Source organism: Portunus trituberculatus, chromosome 19, assembly GCF_017591435.1.
Source record: "Portunus trituberculatus isolate SZX2019 chromosome 19, ASM1759143v1, whole genome shotgun sequence".
In the NCBI taxonomy this organism is placed as follows: Eukaryota; Metazoa; Arthropoda; class Malacostraca; order Decapoda; family Portunidae; genus Portunus; species Portunus trituberculatus.
Window position 1 is genome coordinate 882,408 of NC_059273.1, and position 15,093 is coordinate 897,500.

General features: G+C 42.0%; 1 protein-coding gene and 1 non-coding gene across 2 annotated transcripts in view; both read left to right on the plus strand.

The window, feature by feature from the left end:
- The window catches only part of LOC123506073 (nephrin-like), a 222,053-nt gene that overhangs the window by 168,568 nt on the left and 38,392 nt on the right, over nt 1-15,093 (plus strand).
- Nucleotides 5,431-5,499, plus strand: Trnav-aac. Its single transcript has one exon. It is a non-coding gene; the product is annotated as a tRNA-Val (tRNA).

Genomic DNA, 15,093 nt, shown 5'->3' on the forward strand with positions numbered 1-15,093 from the left:
AGGCGTGGGTGGCAGAGTGGAGGAAGACAAAGCTCTTGGTCTACTTCCCTTTCCTTCTCCTAGGTGGCGCTAAAACAGTGCGTCGTCATCGCGGTCGTGGTGAATGGAGATAAAGGCTACACACACACACACACACACACACACACACACACACACACACACACACACACACACACACACACACACACACACACACACACACACACACACACACACCCTTTTCCTTTAGTTAGCCATTGAAACCACAGACATTTCCCTCTCATGGGACTTGTAACTAATGGAATTCAGTCTAGCCTTTATGTGCCAGAAACATCATTGCCCTTCAAACAACCGTAAGTAGTCACTTGCTGCACGTATCCAAACTATGTTCAGATCTACGTATATTCACTTTACATTGCTCACTATCTTCAACACGGCTGGACTCGCTACCCGTCTCCTACTTGATACAACGACCACAATCGCCACCAACTCATCCTTATCCTCTTCCTCCTCATCGTCCTAATCCTCTCTTGCACAATGATCTCTTAGTTGTCTCTTCTTGTTATGTAGGAACCTTATGGCTGAAGTTGAAGTTGGAGATTGCATTACTAATACCCTGTTACCAATGGATGGAATATAAACTAAAGACATATTTATATATTTATTACAGTCTGTTGTTTGTTTGAATCCATGGTTATCTACTTTTTTTTTTCGTTTAGCTGCTTCGAGGACTCAGGGGGGCATAAAATGTTCAAAGCTAGTTTTTATATCCCGCGGAAAACATATTTTTCCCTAGAGCTTCTTATTTTTTACTTGATTCATTTTTTTACAATACATTTACACATCAAAGAAAATAGAACGCAAATTATGTGTCATTAGACCATTTATTGTGTCAATTTGAATGACGTGAAATTGGGGTTAGCTACACTATTTTCTTTAAGATAATCACATGATAGTTTAGTTGCCGTGTATTTCATTTCTTTCTCAATATTCAACTTTCGCACTGTTCTTGACCTACTATGGCGCCGCTCTAAGAATTGTGTGGGTGGCTGAAGGCGGGTGTTGTATGTGGATGGGTGAACGTGGATGGTTAATGAGTTAGTATAAATGGATGAGAGGGAGAAGGTAGGAACATGCATGACTGAAGGCGGACTTGGTGTGGGTGAGTGAGAGACGCCAACTCATGGTCATCACGGGCGGGCGAGCAGGGAGGAGTTGCCTGTCTGGGTAACCTCTCCTCTCCCACTCTTATCCCATGCCTGGCCTGCTGGCCACACGACTAACACCTTCCCACGAAAGACAAGTTGAGTGGCTCGTGTGTGGGTGAGATCAGATGTGTGTTTGTGATAGTGCGTGGGTCGGTAGTGTGGTGGTGTGGTGTAATGTGCGTGGGTGAGGAGTGTGGTGGTATGGTGTAATACGTGTGTGTCAGACTGAAAGGGATGTTTATTGTGTGCACGAAAGACCATGCTTAAGTTGTAGGTGAAACGTATTTTCTACAATACTTTATTGTCAATTTTTTTTTTTATTTAACAATGAATATTAAACTTAAACGTCTAAAGATAATTTAAAATTACTCAATCTATATATAGAGCTTGATATAATAATATCTTCTCAGTCATGAAGCAAATGAGGATCTCGGGAAACTTTTTGCACGAGTAGACACGAGAAGAGCAGAATAAGTAGCTGACAGCGTGACCAATACAGGACATGAACATACGCAGTCAGAGGGCAAAAACTGCTCCCTGTCTCCCGGATGCAGCTTCTCCCCTCTCCTTCACTCCCTCCCCATCGTGCAGCAAAACACACATATTCCAGCATATCCAGATGAGATGTTGACAGTAAAAGAAAGATTGGTGTTGACATAAAGGAAAAACTGATTCACTGACATACAGACCGACATTCCCAAGCTTTACATGGCCTGCACACATTCCATATGATTTTTAAGGCGTCTGTGCTTTATTAAAGTCAGCATTAGGTTTGAATGAAGAGAATCTCAATGCACAATTAAGTACTCGCATTGGAAATGTGTGCACGTGTGCAAATATGATGCGGCCTGATAAGGGATTTTGTTGTTTGGCTTATTTTCTTTAGGTCTTTATTCATATTTTTTTTATTTCATATATATATATATATATATATATATATATATATATATATATATATATATATATATATATATATATAGAGAGAGAGAGAGAGAGAGAGAGAGAGAGAGAGAGAGAGATTTTGCGTGGCCATCACATTGCCGACATGCTATATCAAGGAAACATGTGCCAGCGCTCGCGCACACACGTTCTGAGGTTCGCCACGGAACCACAACCAGCCCGCACGTGCCACCACTGACCGCCATAGCAGCAATCACACCACGACCCACGATAATCAACGACACACTTTCCTTATTACACCTTGAGTGTGATTATTTTTACCGGGCACTCTTATATCCCACGCATGGCACGTAGTATTTAACCTCGTGTCTCTCTCTCTCTCTCTCTCTCTCTCTCTCTCTCTCTCTCTCTCTCTCTCTCTCTCTCTCTCTCTCTGAATTAGTTGCCATTATCTTTATAGACACAATCTTTTTAATTCAAGTAGATTTTGAATAACTGAAATAGAAGACAATTTATTCATTTTGTGTGTATTTTTAATCAAATTCTGCGCCAAATCATGCTATTTGGTTGTTGATGTCTTCACACACTCGCGTTTATTTATACTGTAAGATACCGTAGGAATATTTGTCTTACGGAAACTGTGTTCTTTATTTACTGTACATATAAATAAACTGATTTATTCATTGACTCCCGCACCTTGGCTCTCCTAGCCCATACCATGCTTCTCAAGCAGTGCTGAGGTAGCCACTGACTTCAGTCTCATGGTATAATTACAGTCTAACCTTTGTTCGCGTCTTTGAATTGCCTAAGGCAAACCTGTATTACTGAAGCAAAACCTTCCCCTGCTCCCTCTTTTTCTACTCTCCCACTCCCCGTCCTCTCTTCCTTTACATGCTGGACTAGTCTTGGAATCATCTTCAGTCATGACGACTATCGTCCTTTGACCGCAACCTTAGTGAATAGCCTCACTGATCTTCCCCGCCAGGCTGCACAGTCTCTGACACACAGATGTGTCTGCGAACTGTGAAAGAGAAAGAAGGAAATTTTTCACTCATACTCGTGCTATGTATAATATACACATTGTAAAATAGAGAAACTGCACGTTTTTTTCTGATATAGTTTTGGCAATACTAGAGATTTCATAATTTTGATGGTAAAAACTTAATTTTGTCGGCGTATTATCAAGGTGAAGAACGCGTTTGTATGCGTCAGAAATATTATAACATAAGCCACTTAAGTATCCAGGCAGGTTGTTGGCAGTGAGCGAGGCGAGCCTGGAACAGTCAGTGTCTTGAGGGTTGGTTGGTTGGATGACCAGCTGGTCCGGCTTTCAGATGAAGGTGATGAGCGTAGGCTGCGAAAACTCTATGATTTTTAATCTATATTTTACGACGTTATTTTTTTACAGTTATAACGAAATGGATAAATAATGTATGAATATTCAGATTTAGAATATACTCATACATATGGACAAGAGGCAAGTTGAATCCCACATGAGAGATTCAGTAAGAAACCTGAGTTTTCTATTATAAGTAATTTTTTCTAGTCTGAGATAAGTTGACGTTAGCTCCACAAAATACTTAAACACTGGTCCCTTGGAGAATAAGGTAACCCAGACATCAGGAGGCGTCCTCCAGGCTCCGTCCACCTCACCCGGAGTGGCCACTTTCGTTGCCGCCTCAACCGCGGTCAGGCGAGGCGCACAACAAAAAACTCGCCGGGGAAGTATAAAAACTGGAGCAGCGGCAAGGTGAACTAAGGTCAAGAGCAGCAGAGACCGGGTTAGGAAAACTGGTTTCAATAGGCACAAATGTAAATACGAAGATTGAATTATTGAAATCGTAAGTGAAGTTTTCAGAAAATAAATGAATACGTGAATTATTGAAATCGTAAGTGAAGTTTTCAGAAAATAAATTAATACGTAAAAAAAAAAAAAATATATATATATATATATATATATATATATATATATATATATATATATATATATATATATTAGAATTAAATTAGGACTTCTTTTTTTGTAAAGGATATTATTTTCACAAGTTCGTATACAATTATTAAATTTATGGTGTCTACAAAAGAAATGTTAAGATTTTAATGGTGAGTTAACAGATTTGATTAGCTTTCAATTTAAAGATTGTTCTTTCTTCCTCTCAGTGTCAGAAACACATTTCTTGGTGTCTTATCTCGCAATTTAGAAATAAATGAATGTGTTTCTTGAGTTTCAATCCCGAGTGTTTTCTGTTTCCGCTATTAGTGATAAGATAAAAAGTTTTAATCCGACCGTTGTGTTGCCGTTAATAGTTTCCTCTCAGAACCGGTGCAGCAACAAATAAAGTTTTGTTGTGGCGACCATCCGGTGCTCAGCTTCTGGTTTTGCTGTTTCCCTCTAGGGTGAAGGTGACCTTGATATCCCTGACAGCTACACGAGCGCAGGCCCCCTTGCGTCAGGGCCTGAGGGCAGGTGCTGTTAGGTGGAAGAGCAGGACAGGAACCCCATCAGGCTCTTAAGACCTAGTCAGTCCCATCCTTCAATGGACTTCATCACCCTTACCCACAGCCGAGGATGGATTGCTAAAAAGACGGAAACAATCAAACGATTTCAGACCCTGACATGGATTACTGAGCACTTTTTGCCCTTCGCGTTTTTAGTTCCCGATAAACTTTTCGAACAATTCGTTCCATCAATTCAATAAAAAAAAACTTTTCTAAGCATCTCTTCATTGACGTGGCCTAACACTGAAAGACTCTTGTCGCTTTGGTTCACGCTCTCACTCTTTTAAGACCAACAAGAACCTTCAGGGAAGCCTCGAGGACACAGGACGCGGCGGTTTACGAAGGGTAGCACCTCCAGATTATAATCGGCCTCTTCCTCTCCTTCCATTTCCTCCAGCAGCCTTAAAGACGTCCGGACCTCTTCGTCCATCACGTTAGTTCATCAGCTGTGTATTTTGGGTACTGGGTGTAGATTTGACTCGTCTTTCACTTCACCTGCATCTTGATATGCTGTACCATTGACTTTTCTTAAATCCAAATAATTCACACACACACACACACACACACACACACACACACACACACACACACACACACACACACAGACAGACAGACAGACAGACAGACAGACAGACAGACAGACAGACAGACAGACAGACAGACAGACAGACAGACAGACAGACAGACAGACAGACAGACAGACAGACAGACAGACAGACAGACAGACAGACAGACAGACAGACAGACAGACAGACAGACAGACACACACACACACACACACACACACACACACACACACACACACACACACACACACACACACACACACACACACACACACACCGCGTAGTGTAGTGGTTAGCACACTCGGCTAACAACCGAAAAGGCCCGGGTTCGAGTCCCGGGAGCGGCGAGGTAAATGGGCAAGCCTCTTGATTTTGTAGCCCCTGTTCACCTAGCAGCAAGTAGGTACGATGAGCTCTGAGTTCGCTCCGTAATGGGGAAGGCTGGCTGGGTGACCAGTAGACGACACACACACACACACACACACACACGTTAAACTTTGTCACTGATCATTGTAGCTTTGGCCTTACTATATTCCCAGTGCTCGTCCTTTCGTAGTGGCCTGGGGTGAGTCACAAGGCTTTACGCTAGGCTAGCCACCTTCCCGGCAGCGTCTCACTGCAAGAAAAGCAAAAACCAGTTTCGCGAAGCACCTCTGTCTGTCTTGCCGTTGTTTACAATAGTGTCGGCCAACTGGTTCCGGATCCGCCATGAAGAGTCATGTCCCGAGGCAGATAAGTAGCATTTTCATATCCATTTTTCTTACTACGAAGCAAGTATTTTTTTTCATTTCTCCGCTCAACTTCGTCCGAAGGGCTCTGGAGGTCATCCCAGGTCTCGCTCGGCTGCCCACTCATCCGCATTATTTGCCGACTGCCATCCACTATTCTCTCCCACTTGGTGACGTCATCAGCTGCGGTTCGAAACAAAGATCGGCAAGCTTCCCTTGTCGACCTGCCCCACTACGTCCTTGGTTTATGTTTCTCTCCTCAAAACGTTTCCGCTTAACACGAATAATTATTGCTTAGGCCTTAATGATTGCCGCCTCTGTCTATTTTCGTTATGTAACTTGTAGAACGTCAATGAAAATACTGAGTACTTGGATGTGTGGGCTCTTGGAAGGGGAGGGGCAAGATAGGAGTTACCAGGTGCATGATATTTCACTCCTTTTCATCCTTGCCTCTTTTCTAAAGTTGCTGACATCATTCCCGTTCATTATAACGTTCACGAAGTCCTGAACTGCTATCACGACGCACGAGGCGAATGATGTTACCCACACTGTTGTAAAATGCTGTTCACTAGGGGCTGATGCTACCATGAAGATGGTCATTATGATTATGAAAGTGAAAGTCTTTACCAGGAATATAAAGGCAGTCAGAAGAGTGAAGGAAGGTGTGGAAAGAGAAAAATAGGTGATGGTTAGAGAGAGAGAGAGAGAGAGAGAGAGAGAGAGAGAGAGAGAGAGAGAGAGAGCTGGTAAGAGGGACGAAGTGGAGAGGAAGGCGTGGGAAGAAAATCTCGAGAGGGATGCTCTTGAGAAAACAGTAAAGAGGATGGAAGGACGGAAAAGGATGTGATGCCATAAATTAGAAATTAGTTGTGTAGGAATGTGAAATATATATTGCATTCTCCTTTCAGGGAAATGTTTCTGCTGTATTATAAGACACGCAGAACAGGTGCAAATTACGGAAATTGTATATATATATATATATATATATATATATATATATATATATATATATATATATATATATATATATATATATATATATATATATATATATATATATATATATATATATATATATATATATATATATATATATATATATATATATATATATATATATATATATATATATATATATATATATATATATATATTTAAAATTGAGTGTAGATCCACCAAAGTCTAGAATGTTGAGGTTGAAGAAAAGTCGCAGTAAAATCATTTTCTATTTAAAATTCTTAATTAAATTCTTGTGTATGCATGTATGTATGTATGTATGTAATAGGTATGTATGTATTCATATATATATATATATATATATATATATATATATATATATATATATATATATATATATATAAACTTCATGTCTGAAGTGTAATATTGTTCGTGAATTCATCGTAATATTAAGAAATGGATATAATCTCGATATTATAAAAAGTGTGTAGTCAATGATTTCAGACAATTTGATTGAAGAATGAGCATTTAATGAAGTTGTGGCAGTTTTGGAATGAACCACAAACGATCTCCAGTTATCATGAGTAATGTACTTTACTGCCAGATGGCGTGTGTATATACCTTTGTGTGTATGCGTGTGTACTTTGGTTATGTAAGTGTTTATCTTAACCTGGTGGTAAGAATGACTCTCCGAAGCTTCGTAATAACAATGGCATCATACTGACTAGCGAAAACGGTCAGTAATGCCTCTTCACGTAGAGGTTGCTGTTACGTGTCTAGTGGGCCCATCATTTTATCTGGCGAGGGCATCTCTTCACCACTTCCTGCCGTCCTTTGAGAGGAAAATAAAGACTAATAAACTATTGAAGCTGGTGAAACAATGAGCGTAAAAACAACTTATTTTTCAGGTGCCGGATTTTATTTGGCATACCGTGTTGATATTCTACACGGAAATTGTGTCTCAGTGATTTTTTTTTCAGTTGGATTGTTATGTTTTATTACAGTGTCAGGTTATACCGAAAGTATTCCAGCTATTCAAATAGTTCATTGGAAGGGAATAGTAAATCATGTAATATAAAACTCGTTAATTCCGTCAACGTGTTTAAACACTCATCGGATTGATTTGTTCCCTGCCATCATTTATATAATTTCCTCGAGTATGCTTTTCCGTTTTACCTGCAACCTCATTTTGACCTTTACCTTCACGATGAAAATGTCCTGCGCACCCAGGAAGCAGATCCTCTTACCTGTGGCTCCTTCCCGCTTCTCACCTGGTCATTAGCACCTCTCTCGCGCTCACCATTTTCACGCTCGCCTCCACAGCCACGTCCCAAACCCCTACCAGGCCAGCCACCGTGTCCCACTCCCTCACCGCCTCCCTTGTCTTCCTTAGGCCACTTCACTACCGGCTGCCACTGCCTTCGACGCACCTCTCACTTCCCACAAAAACACTCAAGTCCTCCTTCACCTCCTCAGCCCACTTCTCTCATCCCTCGGGACCCATTCCCTCCTCTTCCTTACCCATACTTACATGCGTACCCTATCTTCACCCATTCTCCTATAGTTTCTCCATCACCAGCTACCGACCACTGTAATCTCTCCAAGATGGCCTCTGTTCTCCCTTCCGTTTCTTCCTTCTACCTGTGGACACAATTCCGGCTCTCAAATTATATTCTCCTGCGTCCATTTTAGGAGAAAGTCATTCCCGTACACCTTCCATTACTGAACACATGTATCAGAGACAGAAATGTAATAATGTATTTTACTTATTAATATTTGAATTTTGCCATGGGTGCACGTAAGACAGTTTTCAACATTGAAATAAGTGCCTCAATTATTAACATACAAAACCATCTCGGTCAAAATTAGCCACGGTTTGCAAACTATTCGGCGATGAAACTTGATAGAGGAATAATTTGCTGTTAAATGGAATAATGAACCCTTTGTATGTTAAGTGTATTTATAAACTTGCTGATATATAAACAATAGTAATATGAAAATAGTTTATTAGTAATCATAATTTAATTTGTGACGGAAGCTTAAAGTGTTTTATTTGAGTGTATGTTTGACAAAAGTAAAAGTTTGCTTGCATTTTTTCATCGGTTGTGCTGCGTGCAGGCGTCACGTTTTCACGATTTAGGAAAGATGGATATGTATTTTTTTTTCATGTATTTTGTTTTGCGCTTTTACGTTACAAACACTGACTTGGTATTAAACTTGATAATTGAATAAAATCGCCTAGGTTGTAACGTCAAAGAATTTTTTTTATCAAACTTTCCCGTAACATTTCCTTGATTTGTTATCGATTGACAATTTCTGTTCAACACGAATAAGTGGATCAACAAACAGAACTTTGTATTTCTTCTCGAAACTTTTATTGGAAACAAACAACTTGACTGTAGAGTGCAACTGAAGTCAACCAAATCTAAGTCAGACATTATATATTCGAACCTCAGACCACCAAAACAAGTGCCTTTGTACACCAGTAATTATCTTTCGGCACCAGTAGTCGCTAGCCGAGTTGTGTGGTGTTGAGAGTTACGTTCACCATCCGGAGTTTACCTGGTCCTTGTCAGTGATTCCAACTGTGGGGTGTTTGATAGCGTCCGCAGCCTCCCAGGGGGCCAGTAGCCAGTCCTATCTCTCCCCTTTATCTAAATGTGTTTACATGAGAGTTGACTTTAAATAACTCAGTTCCCTGGCGGTTTGTTTGGTCTGACGGGAGGCTGACGGCGGCTGTCATAGAGAGAGGGCTTGGAGGATGTATGTGTGCGCGCTCTCCTACACTAACTTACAACCTCCCCCCCTCCTCTCTCTCTCTCTCTCTCTCTCTCTCTCTCTCTCTCTCTCTCTCTCTCTCTCTCTCTCTCTCTCTCTCTCTCTCTCTCTCTCTCTCACATATAATAAGGTTAACATTCAAAAGATGTTACTTTATTACATCCCTTAAAACTCGTTGCAGTCATCTGTAGTAACACCATGACTTTTAGCCCCACCATGAAAGCAAGTCATGTAGTTTAAAGTTATATCTGAGGTGTGTATACGTGGAAAGCTTAGCGAGGGGCGGTGAGAATGGAAGCTACACGACACAACAACTCAGCTTTGCCATGCTAAATACGCACATGTTGACACTAACACGAGTCTTACCTCCCATGCATTTTGTGTGTGTGTGTGTGTGTGTGTGTGTGTGTGTGTGTGTGTGTGTGTTTGTGTGTTTGTGTGTGTGTTTCTTCCAAGGCACGAGGACTCTAACAGCTTCCTATTTTTCGTCCGTTTACCTCATGCAACGCAATTTTCCAGCATCACTCGACCGAAAATTCTGGAGTCTTGCTCATCCATCCCATATCTGATGGAGGAGAAAAAGATTATGTGTATATAGTTTTCTTTCCATCCTGTGTGTAACGTTCATTTTGCGTAGATATTCTGTATCAGAGAAACAAATAAAATGGATTGCTAAAAGACAAGTAAAAGAAAGGGAAAGAAAAGAAAAGAGGAAAAACAAAAATGGCCGCCCCTCCCAAAGGTTCGCCACCATTAAGGTTATCTGAGGCACCATCTGCAAGCCTCCTCCATAAGGCTGCTGGAACCTTTTATTGGGATCCTTGCTGCTCCCTGATTCCTTCTTAGCTTCCTTTCTCACCGCATCCTCCCACACCCCAGCCATATTCACCTCATGCTAACCAATCTCTCTTGAGAATCTTTCCGCCCTCTCGTTCGCCTCTTCTCTTTCCTCCACCTCCTTTTCCTCTTCCTTCCTCTCCTTCTCCTTTTTATCCTTCTCCTTCTCCTTTTCCTTCTCCTTCTCCTTCTCCTTCTCCTTCTCCTTCTCCTCCTCCTCCTCCTCCTCCTCCTCCTCCTCCTCCTCCTCCTCCTCCTCCTCCTCCTCCTCCTCCTCCTCTTTTTTCTCCATATCCTATTTCTAAAGCCTGTATTTCTCATTTTCTCCAGTCATATTTAGGTTCCTTTGAATTTTCTCTCCTATCTCCACGTCACGGGCATTCTTTATATCGTGACGGACCCGCGTCATAATGGTGTTTAGCCTTAATGTGCATTTACTGCACCATCGACTTTCTTCCTACCACATCCATCGCTTCTCACGACGCCCTGTTACTCAAGCCCCCTTTCTTCACTCCAGAGTCCAGACCACCTCACTGCAACGCTTCAGTTTTCCTGGCGTTTCGTTCCAACTGTTCTTTCCATTCCATTCTCGTCCGCGCTGCCCTTCCCTCCATTTACCACCAGGTCTGGTCGGGTTGGAGTGGAGTCCCTTGAGAAAGGCCGTTTTGTTTGAATGAGTTTTCTAGGAAGGTCGGATGAGTCAACCTGGTAGAAGTCTAGGAAGCGACTACGACAAATGCGTATTGTAATTGCATAGGAAAATTTGTGAATGTATTGGTGTTATGTAGCGCAGCATCGAACATCTTTCTTTAAGGGTGATCTGTTTGTGGTGGATCACATGACGCCCCACTCTATGCAATTAGTAACGGGTGTAACATAACCCTCTCTTGTTCCGAAGCTGAACCACGGGAAATGGAAAGTAACGAAATATTGAAAAAAAAAGTCCGATAAAGGGAAAAACTTGTGAAAATGGGAAATGAACTTTAGGCAAAAACGACGAAGATTGTTACTGATGGAAAAGAGCGTCGAGAGAGAGAGAGAGAGAGAGAGAGAGAGAGAGAGAGAGAGAGAGAGAGAGAGAGAGAGAAGGCTGTGGCTGTAGTGAGTCAGATGGGCCTTCGGATACCACATGGGTGACTCGTAAACATTGGCTGGTGAGGTAATTTGTGGCTTTTGGTGGAGAACTGGTCAGTTAAGGGATGGAGAGAGTGAGGGAAAGCCCGTCCTAATGAGCGAGGAATTACATGTCCGTCACCGTGTCAGAATGGTGCGTAATGAAGAACGAAACTTTGTGAAATGCTAAGAAAACGAATAAAAATAGTTTCCTTTCGATCTCAAGCAGAAATGAGAGAAGAGTTATAGAATTCAGTGTTTGCAGTAAAAACAAATGTTGGAACGATTCTTGCCTCTCTCTCTCTCTCTCTCTCTCTCTCTCTCTCTCTCTCTCTCTCTCTCTCTCTCTCTCTCTCTCTCTCTCTCTCTCTCTCTCTCTCTCTCTCTCTCTCTCATAACACTCACACAACACCTGTCCTCGACCAAGACTTACTAAGCGTGCAACTCCTCGCATCGTCAACACCTCTTCCTCTTCCTCTCTTAAGCTCTCAAGACGACAGGGAGGCGAAGCGAATAACACACATGAAAGACCCAGAACACAGACAACTGTCGGGCGAAGGGCGGGGCTGGAAGGCTCTTTGTCAGGGCGATCCCTCCTGTAAACAGATTTTCCTCCCCAGGTCGAGCAAATTGAGAGTTTTGTATAAGAACGATGTGAAACTAAGGCTCCGGAAAATTAAGTCATATGCAGGAAGCAGGGCATTGTACTAAGAAAGAGAGAGAGAGAGAGAGAGAGAGAGAGAGAGAGAGAGAGAGAGAGAGAGAGAGAGAGAGAGAGAGAGAGAGAGAGAGAGAGAGAGAGAGAGAGAGAGAGAGAGAGAGAGAGATTACAAAAGAGAAAAAAAAATGAATGAAAACCTTCAGTGGCAGGCCTTTCCAGCCCAGCTATACTGCGTCTCTGTTCCCTTGAGGAAAAATAACAAGAGGAGAGGAGGAAGGAGGAAAGTATCGGGCATGAGGAAGGGAAAGGGAAGTATTGGAGACGAGGATGGAAGCAATATATATCGGGAGCGATGGAGGAAGTGACCAGATTTCTGATTTTTCCACTCGTTCAGCTCACGTCAAAAAGGGCATGATGTTGATGAATTTATCACCACCACCCACCACCCAGTCTTTCTCTCTCATCCACTCTCGCTTGCTGTCCCGCGTGCTTCGGGAGGGCATCTGAATCACAACCTTCTTTTGAGAGTTGTCCGGGTATAAGTGCTCGTGATTGACTCATGACCTCCATTTAGATATAGAAATAGTACTGAGCGTGACCATCTTTAAAAACCCTCTTATTTGAACTCACTGCTGACGTTTTTTTATATTTTTGTACATTGTATCTCTCTCTCTCTCTCTCTCTCTCTCTCTCTCTCTCTCTCTCTCTCTCTCTCTCTCTCTCTCTCTCTCTCTCTCTCTCTCTCTGACTCGAAGTAACAAGCAGCAAGGTGAGGTGGCGTATCTTGAAGCAGTTTGGAAAAGTAAAAGTGTGGCAGAAGAGCCTCGCTTATTCTCTTTTGTGCAATATTAAAGCGGACAAGAGCTGATGAAAAATACACGCCCAACCCAGTGTGGCAACAGCAGGGATTAGGACATGTAATAACCTCAGTAGGATTAGCAGCGTGTTGTAATGTTTTGCTCAGTACTAAATATCCCTAAAAGCTTGTTAACCAGGTTTGTGTTGGCAGCAGTCTTATGTTAACTCCACTCTGCCTCTCACCTTACCTCTGTACCACCTTATTATATTCCAAATTTTGTTTACTTTATTATTTATATATATATATATATATATATATATATATATATATATATATATATATATATATATATAGATAGATAGATAGATAGATAGATAGATAGATAGATATATAGATAGATAGATATCCACGTTTTGGAGTATCTTTCCCTCGTTCGTTTCTAGCGTTCATTCTCTTTATCTTCGTTCATCTCTCTCTCTCTCTCTCTCTCTCTCTCTCTCTCTCTCTCTCTCTCTCTCTCTCTCTCTCTCTCTCTCTCTCTCTCTCTCTCTCTCTTTTCCCCCCATAGATGTGTGTGTGTGTGTGTGTGTGTGTGTGTGTGTGTGAGCGCCCATCCAACGAACAAACATTAGGTCTGGGCAAATTGGGACTTCCTGCGAGGGCTTGTGAGGTCTTTTTCACGCCAGTGTTGGGCGATTGTGCCTGTCAGTTTCAATTCTCGGGCATTAGGAGACCATTTGGTTTGATTTTGCTTCTTTAAAGATGTAATTCGTTTTTTTCCTTTTTGTTCACTGATTTTTCTTTCTTGCTTTTCCTCTGTCAACTTTTGTTTATTTATTGTTTTATCCCTTTAAGCTAAGTGCCTTTCGTAATTTTTATTTTTCAACAGTGCTAAAATTTAAATCTTTTAAAGCCGTATTATCCAATGTTGTTTACAATCCGAACTTTTTCCCCGAACTATCAGTCTGCATTTTTCCCTTACCCGTTGTTTACCTGTATCTCTCCTCTTCCTCCCGGTAATATCCATTTTTATCCCCATCTATTCCCCTATCGTCGTCTTTTCCTCACGCAACCCTTGAAAGTGATTATCCCAAAATATTTAATCGCTCAATCAGGCTTAATATCCCGACCTCCTAATTATAACCTCCACCACCTTTCCTCGTGCGGCTGCCGAGGTGAAGGTGGTTCGTCAAGAAGGAAATTACACGGCTGGACGCTCGCATGTTACAAAGGACCATGTTCGCTTTTTACGCCTTGAACCGAAATATGTCAGTGCATTCCACCACGCCGACTCTTTCCTCATTTCCTCCCCTAATACTTCATTTTTATCCTCGTCCCCGTTTCCCTTGTCTTCGTTCTTTCTCTTACTTAGCTTGTATCTTTTTCTGTTTCTTCTTCTTCTTCTTTTTCATCTTCTTTTTTCATCTTCTCTTTTCTCTCCTTCTTCTTCTTCTTCTTCTTCTTCTTCTTCTTCTTCTTCTTCTTCTTCTTCTTCTTCTTCTTCTTCTTCTCCTCCTCCTCCTCCTCCTCCTCCTCCTCCTCCTCCTCCTCCTCCTCCTCCTCCTCCTCCTCCTCCTCCTCCTCCTCCTCCTCTTCCTTGTGGCGCCTCGCATCTCTTGTCTTCATCACATACCTACCTAGAACGTAACTACATAAATTCATCATTCTTATCTCGATCTGTATATCACTCCGGTACATCCTTCCTTAATACTGCGTAACCCCCTCCTGCCTCAGACTCCGCCGCAACCACTAACACCACCGCCCCATTGAATCTCTAGTCCCTCCTCTTATCCTTCTCTCCCTATACCGTCACCTCTTGCCTCACCCCAGTTTTGTAATATATCGTGTCGTGTCAGCTTGCGTTGGGGTCGGCATATTTTTTTCTAACCTGCTCTTGACGTAATGAGGGTGCTAGTGGATCATTAAGCGGGATAATTAAGTACTTGGGGGTGGAGGGAGAGCTAGTCTCTACCTGAAAATCGAAGGTGAGTGTGGTCGTGTTGGGTGAGGTGGCCCACGGCTGCTGGAGAAAGATGGGTCTCAGTAAAGGAGTGACACATATGGAGAT